The sequence below is a fragment of the Saimiri boliviensis genome, chromosome 2 (assembly GCF_048565385.1).
Source record: "Saimiri boliviensis isolate mSaiBol1 chromosome 2, mSaiBol1.pri, whole genome shotgun sequence".
Lineage (NCBI taxonomy): Eukaryota > Metazoa > Chordata > Mammalia > Primates > Cebidae > Saimiri > Saimiri boliviensis.
In genome coordinates, this window is record NC_133450.1 from 41,299,382 (window position 1) to 41,321,389 (window position 22,008).

General features: G+C 37.2%; 1 long non-coding RNA gene and 1 pseudogene across 4 annotated transcripts in view; one reads left to right on the forward strand and one right to left on the reverse strand.

Moving 5' to 3' along the window:
- The window catches only part of LOC141583527 (uncharacterized), a 327,776-nt gene that overhangs the window by 37,169 nt on the left and 268,599 nt on the right, over positions 1–22,008 (reverse strand). The window lies entirely within an intron of this gene.
- LOC101044475 (17S U2 SnRNP complex component HTATSF1 pseudogene) lies at positions 12,430–14,646 on the forward strand (annotated as a pseudogene).

The window sequence follows — 22,008 nt, forward strand, 5'->3', positions numbered from 1 at the left end:
ATCTACCATTTCAGTTGTGTTCCCTTTTGGCTACATCCGAGGCCTACTGACACCTAAAACTCCTCTACATCTAAAATTCTAAAGCATTTCTGAAGGAAATCTCTCGATATTTCTCACTCTGTTATTTATGCTATACCAGTTCTTTAGCCAGTCCTGAATTTTTGGTATGCCCCTATTTATTTGCCTTTCTATCACTGAATTTTCTTTTCTTGTTCATCCTATTCCTTGTGATCAGTAACCTCTAATAACTATTTATTCTTTTTCTTTCCCTGTGTTAATCTAATAAAACCTTATTTGTGGAGTAATTCAGAATTTTCTTGAATACCAAACTGATTATGCCACATACAAGACTAAAAGTAATTGATAGTTCCACATTTCCCTCTGGATAGAATAGAGACATTTTAACATGGTACTAGATTTGTCTGAATATTAACTTATTAAATAAATGAATGAAACTTCTGTAGAGTGTTTTCTTTTCCTTGCATGCCTTGATAAGTTCACTTGTGTATTTCTATAGCAGTCCTTATTTATGCTAAGAATAGTACTTTTATGATTGTCAACTTACTTGTTTGGCTTCCGTAATTGGGTTTTAAATTCCTTAAAAGCAAGGACAGCACCACTGATTATTTTATTTCTAGCTTATAGTATGAGTCCTTGTACCTAGTATGTTCTAAAGTGTTGAGTATATGAATGAATAGACAGTTGTTCCCACTAGGGATCAGAAAGAAAATTTAGGGTGTTGTGTAGGTGGTTAATTTGGCTGAATATTGATCATAACTGATTTTTGTCTAATTAGATAGAGACTCTTATTCATCAGAATTGCAAGGGACATCAATTCTTAAGATAAAGGGTGCCAAGACAAGGAATTACACTTTCCAGGGAATTAAAAATGGCTTAGAGCCATGTGTAAGGAGTTTTGCGTGCAAGTAACATGATGTAGAGAAAGTATAAATGAATGGAGAACAGGATGATTGTGGACTGCCACATATGGCTGGATGGATGGTACATGGCAGAATTCTACAGTTTTTCAAGTAGATAATGATGTGCACAGATCTACCTAAATGTATGTGGTTTTCCAATCCTAATGCTAAAAAACTTCATTGGAAAAAATTCAATATTCTTAGTTGAAATCACGGATGAGAAATCTTAGAGAAAGATAGAATATTTTTAGGAAGTCTTCTTATATGTTGTATTGTATAAAACTCCTGTGACACTCTTCAGGGTATAGTAAAATTTTGTGATATTCTTCACAGCTTTTAGATTCAGACATATTTCTTTAAATGGGACACACTGACAGTGACCCACAAGAACTTTGGAGTTTATGTGGGTTACACTTGTCTTCACAATTTGATGATAAGCATTTGAATAATTATTACAAAGATAGAGACATAAGATTCTTTCTTAAGACACAAATATCACCTCATTAGAAAAGCTCTACCTATTTTTACTTTGATATCCACTTATCCATTCTATAAATATGTATTGAGTAACCAACATATTGGTTGTATATTGAATGCTTTGAGGTATCAGACGGTAGGTTAGAGATAGTTGTTATATTGCTAAATAAGTGTAATAATCTAGTGAATGAGATGCAATATGTTTATAAGCAACGATTACAATTTAAATAAGGATAGGTGCCATAAATAAACCAAGAAGTATGGGAAATCAGCAGATGGAGAAAAGAGGTTTTATGGAAATAATATCTGAACTTTATCTTAATGAACGATGGAATTGGGGTATGCAGAAATGGGAGGAAAATGTCATTCAGGGCACCTGACTCATAGAATCAAACAACTTTTCACCACAGGGAACAGAAAATGGCCCACACTGAGATCTTAGTAACTGCTTTTTATCATCACAGATCAACTATTCCCTCATCAACCCCAAATGAACTGATTACAGTGTTGACTTGAATGATTTTAGTTGCTGAACGATTCAACATATAGGACACAAATGTTTACATAGTTATTAGAAACCTAGACCTTACTTATCAGAGGAATGTTTAAGATACTGATTATTCAAGGTTGGGGAACTGAAAGAAATGACTTTGCCCTGGATTAGTAATACAAAAATAAATAAGAGCTGCTTTAAAGAAAAAGGAAGCAGAGGGAGAAAATGGATTGGAGTCTGTTTTATCTATTGTATCTTTAAATCATATAACCAGAAAATAAATAAATCATAGAGTGCCTCTAGGCAAGAAAAATAAAGAAAATGAAAAATTTGTTGGCATACAATAATTCCTCTAGCTTAAAATTTCAATGGGAAAATAAACCCTTCAGCCAATGAAATCCAGCATATCTTGGTATATATAGAAAAGCATAAAGAAGCTCATATGGTAAAATTTGTAACAGTGCTAGAAAGAGATTTTCATCTTAATAAAGCAGTAAATACATGTACATACACACAATTAAGGAAAAAGAAGAGCGAGATCCCATAAACAGTAAATAGATTGAGTATAATGACAAGGAGTGAACATTATTTCCCATTATATATAGGAAAATATAAATGAAAATATCCTCAGACTGAAAAATGTAGTGTGATTTACACAAAGCATGTACATTGTGTTTGTTGATATTATTGAATTGTTCTTCATGAGAGAATCATGAGTTTATATAATATATATACCATTTGAAATATTATATATCCATCTGCTTCAGCTGCATCAAAGTATTATATCTTTCCCAGGATGGAGACCAACTAGCAAAACATACTGATCTAACCACTGTATTCATTCTAGGCTGCCCCTGTGCTGACTGCAGAGTAGTGAGGAATGAATAGTTAGGATCCAATGATCAGCCTCAGATGTCTTCAAAGCACACTAACCTTTATTTTCACTTTGAAAATCAGAGTTGATATGTATATACAGTCATAAGATGCAGTAATTCTCCTTTAATTCAAGGTTTTGTTTTCTGTGGTTTTAGTTACCTGTGGTCAACCACAATCCGAAAATATTAGATGGGAAATCACAGAAATAAACAATTTGTAAGTTCTAAATTGTGTGCCATTTTAGTAGCATGATGAAATCTTGTGCCATCCTTCTCTGTCCCACCTGGGACATGATTCATCCCTTTGCCTAGCAAAGCCACACCGTAGATGCTATTCACCTGTTAGTCACTGAGGAGCCTGGTTATCAGATCAATTGCTACAGTGCAATGCCTGTATGGCAGTAACCCTTACTTTACCTATTGATGGCCCCAGACTCTAAAAGTAGTGATTCTGGCAATTCAGATATGCCAAAGAGAAGCTATAAAGTGCTTTAAGTGAAAAGGTAAACATTCTCAATTTAATAAGGAAAGGAAATCATATGTTGAGGTTGTTAAGGCCTACAGTAAGAATGAATTTTCTATTTCTGAAATTATAAAGAAGGATAAATAAATTCAGGAGGAATTAGAAGAAGAAATGATGGCTGCTTTTGCCATCACACCTCAGACTACAAAAGTTATGGCACAGTGTGAGACAAGTAGTTAGTTAAGATAGAAAAGCTATTAAATTTGAAGGTAGAAGACAAACAGAATTGTGCTCTATTGACAGCACTTGGGTTTGGTACTATCTGTAGTTTCAGGTACCTGCTGAGGGTCTTGAAACATATTTCCTGTGGATAAAGGGAGACTACTCTGAGTCTAAGCAGTTGAAAAGAGGCCTTTTGTACTCCTGTAAACAATTCACTCTCCAATCTTTGCCTGAGAAAATCACAGTGCTTGTAAAAAGATGACGTGCATACCTTACAGAGAAAAGAAGGTCGCTGGAGAGATCTGGAGCCATTCTGAGTTGAGCTTACTTTCAAGAATCCTGCTTTTTGAAATCACCTTTATTGACGAATGATTTACAAAAAGCAATGCACTCCTTTTAAGTGTAAAAGTCAAGTGCCCCATGTCATGTGAAGACTTCTGAGCAATTTCTTTTAACCACTTAGTCCATTTGGGCTGCTTTAGCAAAACATGGTAGACTGTGCAGGTGGCTTATCAATAGCAGTTTATTTCTCACAGTTCTGGCATCTGGGGAGTCCAAAATCAGGGTGCCAGCATGGTCAGTTTCTGGTGAGAACCTGCTTTCTTGTTCCTAGATGACTGTCTCTTCACTGTAGTCTTTCATAGCAGAGTAAGGCAAGAGAACTCCGTGGAGCCTCTTTTATATGGGCACTAGTCCCATTCACTAGAGTGCAGCCCTCATAATCTAACCACTTTCCACATGCCTCACCTCCATATACTATCATGTTGGGAATTAGATTTCAATGCATAAATTTTGGAGGAATAGAAATATTCAGTCTGTAGCAACCACTGATCATCTATGATTGGTGTCTTTAGGTTTATATCAGCAGAAAGGGCATGGAAGGGAACTGGAATGAACTAAACACCTAATTCTTACCTTATGGCTTCATATCTGTTTGTATCTTCCTAAGAACAATCTTGTGAAAGCAGAATTATTATTTTCATTTTGAACATTAAAACAAATGAAGTACAAGAATGCATGTATAATTTGTCCAAGTTTGCCCAGATAGCACAGTGGTGCAGGGCGTGATGTGAATCCAGACCTGTCTAGCTTTAAAATCATTGCTGCTTACTTATGGCCTACTACTCTCGGTTGACACCAAGGCTACCACATCCACCCACAAGCATTCTCCTCAGTTCTCAAAGAAGCTAAATTCCCTAAGGGCTTAAGCACTTTAGGCATGAGAATGGGACAGCAGGAATTCCTTGATGAAGAGACTTAGCAAGAGGCAATACAGAAGGTGGGGCTGAGCCTGGAGGAGTGTGGACCTAGGGAACCCGGCAGCGGTGAGATTATGAGGGTTGTGTGGCAGAGAAGCCTATTGGGAAGCAGCCATCTTTCTCTGGATTTAATTGAAGCAGAGCTAAGATTCCTGGGCCTGCTAGTGAAGTGAGCAATGCAATTTTCAAGGACTTTTACTCCTTGTAGCAGATTTAATTGAAGTAGAGCTAAGATTCCTGAGGCTGCTAGTGAAGTGAGCAATGCAATTTTCAAGGACTTTTACTCCTTATAGCAGAACTCCCTCAGAAATGAGGTGGAAGCATGGTCAAGGCTTTCATATGCTGGTACTAAACAGACGACCACCATCAGAGTACCAAATGGACAAGCTGAATCCATTCCTTATGGCCAGTCATCCTATGTCAGAGGAAGACGAATTACAGAAATAGGCCAAAGAAAAATATTTAAATAACATTTAATATGGAGACATTTTAAAATATCTCAGACATTTAAATATGGAGATTTGAATGTATTCATATTTAATGTGACTCAGACTTACGAAACAATTTTCTGTGAGGGAATTCAATTTCTCTCTTCCTAGATATATTTTATATTAACTAGTATATTTTAGCAGCTTTTCCACTGATTTTATGTTACAGTGTTATATGCTGAATTAATAATTTGATAATATAGTCACATGGGTAGATATTTAATTACTAATAGAACATAAGAGTTTAGATCAAGAGACCTTGATTTTATTCTACAGTTTTCTAAAACATAAATATTTTTCATTCATCTAAAATCGCACAAAAAGCTAAAGCCCTGAGATGTGCTCAGTGTCCATGCATTCTTTCCATTTTAAATTGAATATAAACTTCAATTTTAAGTATTCAATGAAGACAAGTGTAACATAATTTTGAGTATCTTACTGTTAGGGCATCAAACATTTCAGCCACACCCTAGGCCAAGATAACTATGTATATCTCCAATTTCTTTTCAACCAATACTCCTCAAGTTTGCCTGTCTTCACCTATCTGATATAATATGGATCCTCAAAAATCAGTTAGTTTCAATATACTTCTGTAATTATATAATGTCTTTCCAACTAGTCTATAGCTCCGTAAGGTCAGAAACCATATCTATTTTACAGAAGTAATTTATCAGTCAAGCAAGCTATATTGTAAGAATATCCTGAATAACAAATTTGCCTCTAAGTGTTATATGACTGTGAAACAACTTTCAAACTAGACAATCCCAGCACTCCAAGATTGCCCAAGGACTAAGAAACTAAATAGAATTTCTGAAAGGTTATAAAACTTGGCAGGAAAGAAAGAAAGAGAGGAGCTGATACGAGTGGATTTCTTGTCCTTTTCAGAGGTGACCAATCTCTCATGGATGTTACAGCCAGAGCACAGTGCATTGTATCACCAAATGGGTAATTGCATCATTGCGACTTTGGGTCCAGTTACAGCAAAGAAGTCTGGAAAAGAAGCTAGACCCCTACTAAGAATGAACTGCATAGGGTGAGGTCCCTTCAGTCCTTTGACACAAAGTCACTTAATTTTGTTGAATCTACAACAAAACAACCCAGCTGGGATTTGACTCAGGCTTTGTGAATGTTATCCTCAATTTTAGGGTTTCAATGAAGATAAGCATAATACAATTTTTAGTATCTTATTATTGGGGCATCAAAAATTTCAGCCACTCCTTAGGCCCAGTTTATTTTCAATTGGGATTTGATTCATCAAAATCCCAGCTGGGTTGTTTGTTTTGCTTTGTTTGCAGGAATAGAGAAACTGATAATAAAATTTATAAGAAATGCAAGTGATATAGTATACTCAAAACAATTTAGGAAAAAAAGCAAATTTCACAGTTACTACCAAGTTACAATAATCAAGACAGTATGGTACTGGCATAAAGACAGATATATAGATCAACAGAAGAGAATTAAGAGTTCAGAAATAAACCCACACATGTATGGACAGTTGATTTTTGACAGGGTTGTCAAAAACAGTTCAATGGAAAAGGATAATTTCTTCAACAAATATAATGGAACAACTGGATACATACAAAAGAATGGGCTTGGACCCTACCTCAATCATACCAAAAATTAATGAAAAATAAATAATTAATTGAACTTTAAGAACAAACACCTATAAAACTCCTAAAAATTGAACAGAAGCAAACCATTGTGATCCTGGGTTAGGCAGTGGTTTATTAGATATGACTCAAAAAGCAAAAGTGACAAGAGAAAAATTGATGAGTTGAACTACATTAAAATTAAAACTTTTGTGTAGCAACCATTAAGAAAGCCAAAAAGAAAAAAAGAAGAAAAAAAAAAGAAAACTGTCAGAATGGGAGAAAATATTTATAAGTCATATATTTGACAAGGGACTTTTACCTAGAATACCTAAAACATCTCTACAACTCAGCAATATAAGGACAACCCAATTAGAAAATAGGCAATGAATTTGAAAAGACATTTCTCTAAAAATACACTATCAAAAAACACATTTAAAAGATAGTCTCAATAATAATTAGGAAAATACACATCAAACCACAGCAAGGTAGCACTACATACCCACTAAGGTGGCTAAAATATGCAAAGGACAATATAAGGGTTGGCAACAACGTTAAGAGATTTGAACCCCATAGAGTTCCAATGAAAGTGTGAAATAGCGTAACTGCTATGAAAAACAGTCTGGAATTTCCTTACACTGTTAAACAGAGTGTTCCCTTATGACCTAGCAATTCTACTCCTGAGAATATACCCACAGTAAATGAAAACATATATCTAGGTAATAACTCAAAAGTACATCTTCAAAGTAGCATTATTTATAATAGCAAAGAATAAAAACCACAATGGTCGTTAATGAACAGATGAGTGAAATGTGGTATAATCCTACATCAAATAGTATTTAGCAATTAAAAAAAAAAAGTACCAACGCATTTGACAGCATGAATGAACCTTGAAAACATCACGTTAAGTGAAAGAAGCCAGTCACAAAGGACCACATGTTGTATTCTATGGTTCCCTTTATGTGAAATGTCCAGACTAGGGAAAGTAGAGGCACAAAGCAGACTAGCAGTTGCCCGAGGCTAGAGCTGGGGGAGTGGGGAATGGGAATGGGAATGGGGACTGACTGCTAACGTGCACAGGTTTCCTTTCGGAGGGTTGTTGCTGGAGTGTTGAAAGTGTACTAAAATTATACTGTAACAATGCTGTATGACTCAGTATGTTCCAAAACACTGAATTGTATATTTTTAATGGGTACATTTTATGGTTTATGAAATATATCTCAATAAAGTCCACTGAGGTGTAGGGATGTACTTGAAATGGGTTGCAATATGCCGTTTGGGATGTTTGTTTGGACTCTGAAATCACAGTGCTCTGGTTTGAATCTTGGCTCTCCAGTATACTAGCTGTTACCTTACGTGCTTAATGTCCCTGTGCCTTGGGTTCCTGTGTCTTCATGTTGTGTTAAGAATCTAATGAGCTAATTTAGAGAGAGCTCTTAAAATAGTGTGCAACACAGATTTAGTGAAACTAAATAATTATGGTGAAGTTTTTGCTGATGAGATCATCTGTAACTTCCATTAAATTCCCAAAAATGTTTGTGATTTTCATTAATGAGAGCACCACGATATTTTCTTTTTCTTTTTTTAAATTATTATTGTTATTATTATTATTTTGGTAGGAACAAGGTCTCACTATCTTGCCCAGAGTAGTTTTGAACTCCTAGGTTCAAGAGATCTTCCCACCTTGGCCTCCCAAATCACTGGTATTATGGGTATGAGCCACAGTACCCAGCCCCAGGGAGTTTTCTTTAGTCATTTACATAATACCTAAACATAAGAAACACAGTGCTCTTAAACTAAAAGTCTACTTTGCTTATAGAAAGAAACTAAACACACAATTACCCATATGACCCAGCAATTACATTCTCTAGCATTTATCCCCCAAAATGAAAACTACATTCACACAAAATCTGTATAAGAATGTTCCCGATAGCTTTATTTGTAATATGCAACATTTGAAATCACCCAAAATGTCCTTCAACAGGTGAAATAACTGTGATATATTCATGCTATCAACACCCACTTAGTAATTAAAAGGAATGACCTACTGATACACACACAGTAGTGTCACCCAACATGAATGAATCTCTAAGGAATTATATAGAATAAAAATAAAAACACCTCAATCTCAAAAGGTTAAATCGTATATGATTCCTGTTATATAAATTCTGAAATGACAACATTTTAGAGAGGACAGATCAGTGATTGACAGGGTTTATGGATGGGGACAGAGAGTGGGTGTGTGTGATAATTAAAGGGCAAGAGAAGGGATTTTGTGGCATGGGAACTATTTGGTATCTTTACACTGGTAACAGATACATGAACCTGTATGTCTGACAAAGCTGTATAGAACTTAATCTACACACAAGTACAGAGAAAATTGAGGAAATCTGAATAAAATCAGTGATTTTTTAACGTTGATATTATCATGGTAGTATTATACTATAGCTTTTTGTAAAGAATTATCATTAAGAAAAAGTGGAAAAGTGTACAAGAAATATTTTTTTGCAAGAGCATGTGAATCTACAATTATTTAAATAAAAATTTTATTAAAAAATATCTAGTTATCTTCTCCAGTAAGTCTGAGCGACACATCTGTCCACCTTTCCTGACTACAAGCTGTTCCTTCCTACCATCTTGTGAAAGGGAAATACATCTCAGCACCCCAAAATTACTAAGCCGAAGGGAAAATCAAGCTGGGAAGTACATTCGGCAAATCTACCTCCTATTCTTTTCCTAAATAAGATAGATACAAAGATTTTAAAAGCTGCATACCTCTCTCACAATTTGCCCACGAGAAAATTCCCTGTGGATAAAGGACAGACAGCTCAAAGTCATCCCTCTGCTCAACGTGAGACAAATGCATACCTGACTGCCTCCTTTGCCCTACAGTTTCACCAAGCCGGACTAAGGTATCAGTGACTATTCCTATAAATTGTATATTCTGTGAAAGGCTAATCAGAAACTCAAAAGTATTGAGTTTTTCTCTTACTTACCTTTGACCTGGAAGCCCCCTCCCCGCTTCAAGTTGTCCCACCTTTTCGGATCAAACAATGTACATCTTACACATCTTACATATATTGAGTGATGTCTCATGTCTCCCCACAATGTGTAAAAACAAGCTGTGCCCAGAGCACCATGGACACACATCAAGACCTCCTGAGGCTGTGTCATGAGTGCATCCCTAATGTTGGCAAGATACACTCTCTAAATTGATTGAGACCTGGCTCAGATTCCTGGGTTCACAATCTCTAGTCCTAGTCTTCATTACTTCACTTGTATTGAATCCCTTCAACACAGGTAAGCTTTAAAAATGTTGTTTTCCTTGATAATGTTTACTTTTCCCTGTCAAACTGTGAATTCATTTACAGCACAGTATCATCACTTAACCTGGATTTTACGCCCATGATTTAGCTTTCCCTAAAGAGATACTTAAATGCTCCATGAATTATGTAAATCATGGTTATTAATTTTACCAGTCAGACATTCTAATGGCTAAAATTTGTCAGGAAGAAAAAATTGTGTTTGTATGTTTTGCAAATTTGATAATTAAGCTCCACCCAAGTTACTCTGAACAAACTGTTCTTTCTAGCTATTAGCACCAAAAAATAAAAAGACTGTGATAAAAGGAGGTGAGATGCAAGCTTTTTCTTTTCTTTTCTGAGACAGGGTCTTACTCTGTCACTCAGACCAGAATGCAGTGGTAGGATCATGGCTCACTGTAGCTTCAATCTCCCCAGCTCAAGCGATTCTTCTGCCTTAGCCTCCCCAGTAGCTAGAACTGCAGGTGTGTACCACTGTGCCCCAGGATTTTTTTAAATTTTTTGTAGAGACAAGGGTTTCACTTTATTGCCCAGCCTTGTCTTTAACTCCTGGGCTCAAGTGATCCTCCTGAATCAGCCTCCCAAAGTCCTGGCACTACAGGCATGCACCCCTGCTCCCAGCCCTTTTTCTAATTTTAAACATATATCAGGATTTTTTAGCTTGATATATATTTTCCAGTGATATCACTATAAATTAAAAGTGCTTGTAATTTTAAATTGCAATGGCCATACCAAGTACATTTTCCTGAATTCATGGCAAATTAGCCTCCTTATTATCTCTGGAGAACTGGACATTCTTCATTCTGTAATGATGATTCTGAAATTATGTCATTATAGTGAGTCTACAAGCCTCAAAATCTGTTTTTCTGATGATTCAGAAAAAAAAAAAAGTCTGTTGGAGATGACTGTCTAGTAAACACAAGACAAGTAATAACAGACCTTGATTTTTAAAGTATGCTAGTCTAATAGATCTTTTCAGAAAATGTGAAAACAGTAGATCAAAATATTTATTGATGGGATGGGCCACATTCAGCTGCAGAAACAGGGAGAAAATATATCAGCTAATTGTGTTAGACCAACAGATTCTCATCACAGAAAGGGCCTTTCATGCTCTCAGCCAACCCTATTACTAAAAGTGGTATTTAAAATTTCTGCAGGCAGTACTTTTGCAATTGACATGAAGTATGTCCTTGAAAACTGAGAGAGATACTCCTTTCTATTCAAATTGTAATTTCTGTTCTATGTGGTGGGCTGTGAAAACTGGAATAAGCCAAAAATTTCCTTACATTCTTCTAGTTTCGTTATATAATGAAATTTTGAATTTTATGTTTTGAAGTATTATATTTAGCTTCTTTCTATTCTTGTTTCCACACGAAGGGAGAAATTATGCTAACTTAATCTTCCTGACAAGAATTTATTATTTCTCTTAATACTAGTGGAGTTTTAAACATGAGCCTAGGTGACCTATATCATAGCACTGGGTTGTTAAACATGAGATATATCTTGCTGCTCATTGGTTTATCTCAAAATTAAAAAGCAACAGCATTCGAGTCTTCTGTTGTGGTCTTTGTGTGAGTAACGCGTGTGTTGGCTTATTTTGGCCTATGGGGTGGGCCTGCACAACCTCCTCTGAAAATATGGCATCTGCGAGATAAGCACAATTTGTCTAGTCCTTTTTATGGAACAACCTGGGGTCTGAAAATGACTGAATAAAGAACCCATGGAGTATACAGAATTGTCCTTTTTTATGACTTTAATAAAGTGATGAAATATAGCAGCTTCTGTCAACAGAAAATAAAGTTAGACAATGTTAGAAATTCCTATGTGGAAAAAAAGAATGCCCTGTCCTCAGCAGCTCTGTGAGGTTTGCAGGTACGTGTTCCCAGCATTAACAGCTTATCTTGAAGAAGATGCATAAACGAAGTCTTTGTACTCCAAAATGGTGTTAAGAATTGTAATCAGTAAACTCTCTGACACAGCCCAACAAGGACAAGAATTTGGGTCCTTACATTTACTTATGCCATTAAGGTGTAAGCTCTTTAATGAATGACGTGTTTAGTTTTCAAGTCCACTCTTGCAGGGCGACAGGGAAGCAGTTTCCGTCAGAAACTGATTAGAGCGATGTAGCGAGGTGAGGGCGACTACTGCGGCTGCGCAGGCCTGAGCGGCGCTTCCTTTGCACGTAATTTCCTGACGTTGAGGAGGGAGCTGCACTCGTCTCAGACCCGGTAGGCGGCGGCGGCAGCGGTGCGCCTGCGCACTCTCACCGCCCCTGGACCCCTCAGCGAGGCAGAAGCCAGGCCGAGCGAATCAGGTAGGAAACATGAATCGTAACCCCTTGGATGGGAACCATGAGTTTGATGAGCAGTTGCGAATGCAAGAATTGTATGGAGACTGCGATGCCGGTGGAAAAACCGATTCTCTCGGGCAGCAGCCGACGGACACCCCCTACGAGTGGGACCTGGACAAGAAGGCTTGGTTCCCCAAGATTACTGAAGATTTCATTGCTACGTATCAGGCCAATTATGGCTTCTCTAATGATGGCGTATCTAGTTCTACCGCAAATGTTCAAGATGTCCATGCTAGGACTGCAGAGGAACCTACACAAGAAAAAGCACCAGAACCCACTGATTCCGGAAAGAAGGGAGAAAAAAGAAAGGCTGAGTCAGGATGGTTTCATGTTGAAGAATACAGAAATACAAATGTATACGTGTCTGGTTTGCCTCCAGATATTACACTGGATGAATTTATAAAACTTATGTCTAAGTTTGGCATTATTATGAGAGATCCTCAGACAGAGGAATTTAAGATCAAACTTTACAAAGATAATCAAGGAAATCTTAAAGGAGACGGTCTTTGCTGTTATTTGAAGAGAGAATCTGTGGAACTTGCATTAAAACTTTTGGATGAAGATGAAATTAGAGGCCACAAATTACATGTTGAGGTGGCAAAGTTTCAACTGAAGGGAGAATATGATGCCTCAAAGAAGAAGAAGAAGTGCAAAGACTATAAGAAGAAGCTGTCTATGCAGCAAAAGCAGCTAGATTGGAGACCTGAGAGGAGAGCGGGACCATCCTGGATGCGCCATGAGCGAGTTGTCATCATCAAGAATATGTTTCATCCTATGGATTTTGAGGATGATCCGTTGGTGCTGAATGAGATCAGAGAAGACCTTCGAGTAGAGTGTTCAAAGTTTGGACAAATTAGGAAGCTCCTTCTCTTTGATAGACACCCAGATGGTGTGGCCTCTGTGTCCTTTCAGGATCCAGAGGAAGCCGATTATTGTATTCAAACTCTAGATGGAAGATGGTTTGGTGGCCGTCAAATCACTGCCCAGGCATGGGATGGGACTACTGATTATCAGGTGGAGGAAACCTCAAGAGAAAGGGAGGAAAGGCTGAGAGGGTGGGAGGCTTTCCTCAATGCTTCTGAGTCCAACAGAGGCCTTAGATGCTTAGATTCTGCCTCTGCTTCGGCGAGGGCAGGGCCTTCTGGAGCATGGCATTTTTCAGAGCACCCCAGCACATCTAAAATGAATGTGCAAGAAGCTGCAATTAGAATGGCGTTTGAAGAACCTATAGATGAGAAGAAGTTTGCAAAGACAGAAGACAGGGGAGAATTTGAAGAAGATGCTTCTGAAAACAGTGCTAAAGAAGGTGGCCCCAAAAATGGGGCGGAAGAAGGCTGCCCAGGCTGCCCTGAGAAAGAATCTGAAGGCGGCTGCCCCCAAAAAGAGCCTGAAGAAGGCAGTCCCATAAGAGGATCTGAAGAGGGTATTCCTAAAAAAGAGTCAAAAAAGAAGACACTCAAAAATGATTGGGAAGAGAATGGCCTTGGACAAGAAACTGAAGGTGACCCCAACAAGGAGTCTGAAGAGGAGACTGGACCCAAAAATGAGTCTGAAGAAGATGACTCAGAGAAAGAGTCTGATGAAGACTGCTCTGAAAAACAGTCTGAAGATGGCTCTGAAAGAGAATTTGAAGAAAGTGGTCTCAAGAAAGATTTGGATGAGGATGGCTCTGCAAAGGAGCTTCCTGCAAATGTTCTTGATAAAGAGTTAGAAGAAAATGACTCTGAAAACTCCGAATTTGAAGATGATGGCTCTGAAAAAGTGTTAGATGAGGAAGGCTCTGAGAGAGAGTTTGATGAAGAGTCCAATGAAAAGGAAGAAGAGGAGGATACATATGAAAAAGTATTTGATGATGAGTCCAATGAGAAAGAGGATGAAGAACATGCAGATGAAAAGGGGCTTGAAGCTGCTGATAAAAAGGAGGAAGAAGGTGATGTGGATGAAAAGCTGTTTGAAGAGTCAGACAAGGAAGATGAAGATGCAGATGGAAAGGAAGATGAAGATGCTGATGTAAAGTTGTTCGAAGATGATGATTCCAATGAGAAGTTGTTTGATGAGGAAGATTCCAATGAGAAGTTGTTTGATGATTCTGATGAGAGGGGGACTTTGGGTGGTTTCGGGAGTGTTGAAGAAGGGCGCCTATCCACTGGCAGCAGCTTTATTCTCAGTAGTGATAATGATATTTAATCCCTTAAACTTGCTTCTTAGGGAGAGTCCTCCATCTACATTTGCCTGTGCTTCAGGGTAATTACTAGTAGTGTTACATGACCATGTTCATAGTGGTAGGATGCCATCAGATTAATACATTTAAGATTTTTATTGTTACCTGTACCTAATGGTTTTAAATATATGTTAATTGACTGTTCAGTTATGTCATAGTTACAATGCAAGTAAACTGGATACTTGTTCTTTTGTCAGATTTGTCAAATGCATGCAGAATAATATTTTTAAAAGGATTGAAGTTTGCGATATTCATCAATAAAAGTTGGTAATATGCAAAAAAAAGAAACTGATTAGAACTTGTTTCATTATTATGATTATCATAATCATTTTCTTGTTTTAAATATACTCTGCTAATGAATGAAACATGTCAGCTGCAAATCAGGTGGTTCTGGGCTTTCTTCCTCTGAAGATATGAAGTCCTGAGCATAGGAACCACATTTGTTTTATCTACCACTGCAGCCCCATGATGCCTGAAATCTAGAGCACAGAATGTACTGGACTTGCTGAATGTGAGTTTCTTTGTGGGGGCAGGGCATTTATCTTGTTTATTTTATTTTGTTTCTTCTTTTTAAATTCATAGTTCAGACTGTCTCTGGTGGTGGTTCTCTTTTCATTACCTAAGATGATGCAAGTAGTTTAAGATGAGGAACATAAAAGTGACCCTGCCAATTCACCAGTTATCCATTAGCAAAAATTATATTATTTCCTTTGTCAACCCCTCTATTCATGAGTAGTTGGGTGGTGACATCCAGACTCTCTTTACTTAGTACATTAATTTTATAAATTAAAGCAAAGAAATAATTTTGAGTCAGAATAATATCAACATTGTGGGTGCATGAGCTGCCTAGTCCCTAGCAGAATGCTATACATATGGCATTATAATTCTGTATTTTTGAAGAGATCCTTGACTAGTGTTTTACACCTTTCCTCACCCAAATTCTCAACTGGAACTGAAATCTGTTAAACTGAAGAATATGCTTGTCTTATGTTATTTTTCCATCTGGCTTTTAAAATTGCGTTTGGAGGAAGGAACGTTTGTTATTACACATCTCACTCTTCAGCAGTTCAATCATCAGATCACTACTGAGATGTTTTCTTTCTTGGACTCACTGTCTGTCCTGGGAACTCTTACAGCTTTTATAATCAGCTATATAAGCTGTTCTGTTGGAAGCTACATTCTGCCAAGGGTAAATGAACTGGGTCCACAAAGTTTAGGGCTTGATTAAATTTTTTTTTTTGCTCATGAGTTATTAAAGGTTCTAAACTTAGCAAAATGCCTCTCTTGAAACACAATATGAATATTAATGTAAGACGGACTTGGAATGCCAAAGCAGTTCAGGGTGGGTCAGGTACTTTCTAGAGTATGGAACATTTGCATATATTTCAGTTGAATATAAAATGTCTTTACATGAATTTTTGGTCAGAGTCTTTTATTAAAAGGAAGACATGTTTATGTCTGTATTGGCTAAATCTCATGTGGTCCCTGTTGTCCAGTTTTCAAAACCATCCAACAAGTGGCTTTATATGACTCAAATTGCAAGAACAAGTGAGAGCTGATATTGAAGAAGGTATTATGTAGTAGGCAGATTCATTCATTCATTCAACAAATATTTATTCTCTCCTATGAGTTAGGTGCTAGGATAGAGGCCCCCTCCATGGGCTATACTGTGAAAGGGAAAACAGACATTATCACACAAATACATAACTATGAATAGTGAGACTTATGTGGGAAAGCTTGCTAGTTGCCTATTCTCTCTCTGTCTTCCATTTCTTCCTCGTAACAGGTCCTTACATTATCTGCAGTATACTCAGCAGAAAAGCTATATGTATATAGCTTTTTTTCTAGTAACCATATTAGTATTTTTTGACTAGCATCGTGATAGTGAAGATAAAGAAAAGTCTATAGATTCGAATGGAAGAAAAGTAGTGAAAGAAATGAAGCAAATAGTAAACTGAATTATATTATGTTCTATGGCTTTTTAAAGTAATATTCATGTCTTACTCATTTTTGCCTTATAAACAGAGTAAGAGATTTGTTCAAGAATTTACCCTTCATCCAAGGGGATTCTATCTTCATGTCAGAAATAAATCTTGATTAGTTGAAATGAATTAATATAATTGAAACCATCTTTGCAAGATTATAACTGAGGAAATAAGGACAGTGAAAGAAATCATACCTAACTGACTCCTAACCTTCCTTCTAACCTTTAAATTGTCATTGTTCATTCCTGGGCGTAGGCTGAACTAACTTTGAGAAGGAATTATTTGTGCATACACACACACACACACACACACACACATATACACACATACATATTTGCAAAGAGGCATGGATAAAAGACTCTCTCAAAGAGCCAGATGGCTGAAAGAGGTTAGCAGAAATTAGGCTGGGCATGGTGGCTCATGCCTGTAATCTCAGCACTTTGGGAGGCCAAGGCAGGCAGATCACTTGAGGTCTCGAGTTTGAAACTAGCCTGGTCAACATAGTGAAACCCTGTCTCCACTAAAAATGCAAAAATTAGCCACGTGTTGTGGCATGCACCTATATTCCAAGCTAATCAAAAGGCTGAGGCAGGAGAATCACTTGAACCCAGAAGACAGAGGTTGCAGTAGGCCAAGATCACACCAGCCTGGGTGACAGAGCAAGACTTTATTAAAAAAAAAAAAAAAAAAAAAAAAAAAGTAGTAGTAGTTAGCAGAAGCTGTTGGTTATTGGGTAAGGTTTTTGGAAAAATTCTTTACAGGGGGATGATTTTGCTGGAAGTTCAAAATTTATCTTCTGACCTTACCTCTTCTCCTCCCTGTTGCCTGGACTAGAGAGGAAGGCTAGAGCTGCAAGGACAATCTTGTGACAAATCATTGTCTCTGAGGATGTCGCTAAGGATTATGGAGGGTCTTGGCCCCTAAAGGTTTGCCAAAAATCAGACTTGAGGCAAATTGATTAATAGGAGAAAAAATATACAAACGCATTTAACATGTATAACGGGAGTCTTCAGAATGAAGAACGAACTTTCCAATGAGTTATACAAATTTATATACCATCCCGAGGCCACGATAAAGAATGTAGACTCAGAGCATGGCCAGGAACAGGTTATGTTGATTAATCAGGTTTAGTGGTAAGACAGGTTAAGCGAGAAAGAAAGGAAGAAGCTTGGCTAGCAAAGGTGGTCCTGCTATGTAGATGAAACCTCCCTCAGAGAGAACAGATGGTAAGTGTTTCCTTTCAGACTTTTATAGCTGTCAGACTCTCAATCTCTCCTGAATCTGGAAAGGGGACAGGAAGGGGAGGGGCATAGCTGCATTAATGAAGATTCTCTACAGATGCAAATTTCCCCTAACTGTCCTCACACAAAAACAACTTTGCAAGGCCACTTCTGTTTGCTGGCTAATGGGTGGCCATTTAATAATATGAAAAAATAAATGTATTTGGGGTAAAGTATATTAATTTCCTCTGGATGATAGAACAGAATAAAAGAAAAGCCTGGGCTCTTGATGTCATGGAGCTGCTATAGCTGTCCTGATTGGCTTAATTCTGACTTTATACAAGGGAAAAATAAAACCCTATTTTGTATAAGACACTCATTTGTATATTTTTCTTAGATACAGCTAAACCTAAACTTTACTGAAACCAATAGTTATAAAGACTTGTGTTGGAGTAGAGGCTGGATCTAGAATGGAGACTCAGAGAAAGTTCTCATGGAATTGATGCCTGGACTGAGCTGACTTAGATGGTGTGAGTAAAGAGAATAAAAGAAAGGAAAAGAGAGGAGTTTTTCAGAAAGAAGAGAAAATGTGCAAGACCCTTGAGGCAGAACTAAGAGAATTAGGCATGTTCCAGGAAGGAAAAAAGATTAGTGTGCCTGGAACACAGAAGGTTAGACAGAGTGACCCAAGTTGCTATTTAAGATTTCGGCACATTGTATAGCAGATTTTTTAGAATTCATAGGTCTTACACAACTGAAGCTTTTTATAATCAATGAACAGCAAGTTAGCAATACTGTATGGTACGCTTAAAAATTTATTTATAGGAGATATCTCATGTTAAGTATCATTGCCATCATAAAAATAAAATTTAAGCATAGAGGTAATCACATTCCATACATGCATACATATAGGCAGACATGCATGCACACACACACAGCACACCATTTGTAATGTGGAAGATACATCAGAGGAAGTCATGGCGTAGACAAAGAGACCAGTTAAGAATCTACTACAGAAGTCAAGAAAAGAGAGTGTCAGAGGCATGTGAACCAAAGTGACTCCATCTTGAATAGGGGCTGGGTAAAATAAGGCTGAGACCTACTTGGCCTGCATTCCCAGGAGGTTAGGCATTCTTGGTCACAAGATGATAGGAGGTCAGTTTAAAACATAGGTCCCAAAGACCTTGCTGATCAAAAAGAATGTGGTAAAGAAGCCTGCCAAAACCATCAAACCAAGATGGCAATAAAAGTGACTTCTGGTCATCCTCACCTCCCGTTATGTTAATTATGACCTCTGGTGTTTCTCACTGCTAATTATAATGCAATAGCATGCTAAAAGATGCTCCCACCAGTGCCATGACAGTTTACAAATGCCATGGCAATGTCAGGAAGTTATTCTAGATGGTCTAAAAAAGGAGAAACCCTCAGTTTCAGGAAATGGCCACCCTTTTCCTTGAAAACTGATCAATAATCTACCCATTGTTTAGCATATAATCAAGAAATAACTGTGAATGGACTCAGTCCAGCAGCCCATGCCACTGCTCTGCCTACAGAGTAGCCATTCTTCATTCCTCTACTTTCTTAATAAACTTATTTTCACTTTATGGACATGCCCCAAATTCTTTCTTGTGAAAGGTCCAAGAACCCTCTCTTGGGCCTGGATTGGAACTCCTTTCCGGTAACAATATTAATATTTTTGGTTAGCATCATGACAGTGGAGATAAAGAAAAGTCTGTGGATTTGAATAGAAGAAAAGAAGTGAAAGAAATGAAGCAAATAGTAAACTGAATTATATTACGTTCCACTGCTTTTTAAAGAAATAATCATGTCATACTCATTTTTCCCTTGTAAACAGAATAAGAACTTTGTTCAATAATTCACCCTTCATTGAAGGGGATTCTATCTTTATGTCTGAAGAAAATCGTGATTTGTTGAAGTCAGTTATTGTAATCTCATTCCTATTACTAGTGATTTGATTTAGGCACGAAAAGATGAGGTAATTCTGACCAATGAGAATTAAATAAAATTTGCCAGGGAATTTGAGAAAAATTTTGTTTTTCTCTTTAGAAGAAAGAAAAAAACTCACAGAAAGAAATAGTATCTTCTTCCTCTGAGCATTTTTACATGGGAATGTGCTACCTGGAATGCTGGCAGCCACTTTGCAACCAGGAGGGGAGCAAGCCTGAGAACAAGGTTAATACGTCAGAGAGTGTAGGGTAGAGTGATGGAGAGAGCCTTACCTTCTATTTACCTACCTATAGACGTCTTGTTATATGAGACACTAAACTAAACCCCAATGTTTAAGCTAGTTGAATTGGGGTTTTTGTTATTGGCAGCCAATTTGATCCTACATAATCCATATTTCAAGCATTAGTAGCTGTTAATTTTAAATTTAGCATCAATATAACACCAATCATTTCACAGAAGATAGCTTGATTATTAATATACTAAAATTAATATCTGTAACCTATATTTTCCACTTCTCTTTTATAATAGAGAGTAAAGTTTTCATTTACTCAGTTTAAACATTTATAATGGAAGGAGGGTCATTAATAGTTTGACATCCAGAAGTATTTTGAAATCAAATTGATCAGTCCAAATTTAGAGAAACTGGCAAAGCAGAAGCAAATACAGTAAGGAAAGATGTTACTGAGTTGAGAAATGTCAGAATAAAAGGTGCTCGATTTTAGTTTGTGACCTTGAGAAGACTGAGTATATAACTGCCTGATCTGTTCTTCCTGCCGACTGCACAGATAAGGCCAATTCACTGATACCATAGCATTGCAATAAAGAAAAAGTTCAACAGACACCAGGCTGGTCACGCCATGGAGAAGATAGTTATTACTCACATCCATCTCCCCGAAAATTCAGAGGCTAGGGTTTTTAAAGGATAGTTTGGTGGCCCAAGGTGTCAGCTTCTGGGTAGGGCCATGGCACCCATGCGTGGAGCCATCCCATGCAAAAACCTGAAAAGATATCTCAAAAAGCCAATCTTAGGTTCCACAAACATGATGTTATCTGCAAGAATAATTGGTGAGTTGCAAATCTTGTGACCTCCAGAATAAAGGCTGACGATCATTTATGCCCATGCCTTAGCAGAACTCGGGTCCTTTATCCTCCTATCCTGGTGGTTTTTCATTAGCTTTTCAAAGGCGGTTTAGTGGAGAAGGGCTATTATCATTTAAACTATAAATGTCTCCCAAAGTTAGTTTGGCTGAAGCCCAGGAATAATTCAGGGCAGTTTGGCGGTTACAGCAAGATGGGAGTTGGTTAGATCAGATCTCCTTCACTATCATAATTTTGTCACTGTTATAATTTTTGAAAAGGCAGTTTCAAGAAGAGCTGTATTTGGTAGAGTAATGAGTAAAAGGAGGGATATTCAGGACAGACTTGCCTAAAAAGCCACATGGTTTACTACTTTATTACATTTTACCTTCATTTAAAACTATTTATGCATGTATTTGCACAGTAGATTAGTTTGAAGAGTTTATAATGATACAGCACTGCTATTATAGTAGAAAATCAATTCTTACCTAAAGAAAATAAATGTTAATGGGGTAAACCAAACTACATTTAGAAGAGGTCATCTGTATGATGAAATTAGATCATAAGATTCTATCTAGGATAAAACTAGTTTTCTGACTACTAGAAAAAAGACCCTTTCACATAAGCAAATCGCATGTTAACCTACTGCATAAGCAGGACACGTTGCTGGAGATTTAGAGGAATATAAATATAAAATGCATAATTAATTTTGCTTCATGGCTTTTCTAAATGTTTCCCTAGGTAAAATGAAAGGTATTTTAGTAACAGACACATAGTAAATTAGGAAGAAATACTGTGCAAATGTGGAACTTTAGGTTAAAAATCATACATGCAATCCATGCATTGACTTTTACTGTGTTCCAGAACTTACTAAAGTGGCAATAAATGAACTTTTAAAAGTTTGAAGTAAACCATATAATTCACACAATACAAGGCACAGATCGTAAGTATAAAGCCGGATGAATTTTCAACAATGAACATGTACGTGTAAGCAGCAAACACAGCAAGAAACAGAACCTTCTAAGCATCCTAAGAACTCCCTCATCCCACTGCCAATCACTATGGTTGCTCTAAATGT